This window comes from Penaeus monodon, chromosome 21 (assembly GCF_015228065.2).
Source record: "Penaeus monodon isolate SGIC_2016 chromosome 21, NSTDA_Pmon_1, whole genome shotgun sequence".
Classification (NCBI taxonomy): Eukaryota; Metazoa; Arthropoda; class Malacostraca; order Decapoda; family Penaeidae; genus Penaeus; species Penaeus monodon.
The window spans coordinates 13250662-13251120 of NC_051406.1; positions in this window are offsets into that span (position 1 = coordinate 13250662).

The window sequence follows — 459 nt, forward strand, 5'->3', positions numbered from 1 at the left end:
GTTGGATGGGGGTAGATAAGAACAGGATGGGTAGGGGTAGATGGGTGGGAGGGTGGGTAGAGGTAGATGGGGAATTGGTAAATGGGATAGAGGGAATAGGAAAAGTGGAGGTGGGGAAGAAGAGTGAAGGGAGGAGAGGGAAGACACATGGACTAGAAAGGGATAGGGGGTAGGAAGGAGGAGAGTGATGAAAGAGGAAGAAGTAGGGGGTGGAGGTAGTGGGGGGGGAAGTTAAGAGGGGGGGCAGGGAGGAATAGGGTGGTTGGGGAGGAGGAAAGGGAAGGGATAGAGGTAGAGGCTGGGCTAGAGTGAATGGGTGGGGAAGGGAGGGGAAGGGAGGGGTAGAGGAGGAGGATAGGAGAGGGAGGGAGGGGGAGGGGAGAGGGGGTGAAGGGGGGGATTGGGTAGGGTAAAGAGGAAGGGGGGGGGGAGGAAGGGGAAGGCTGGGAAGAAGGATGG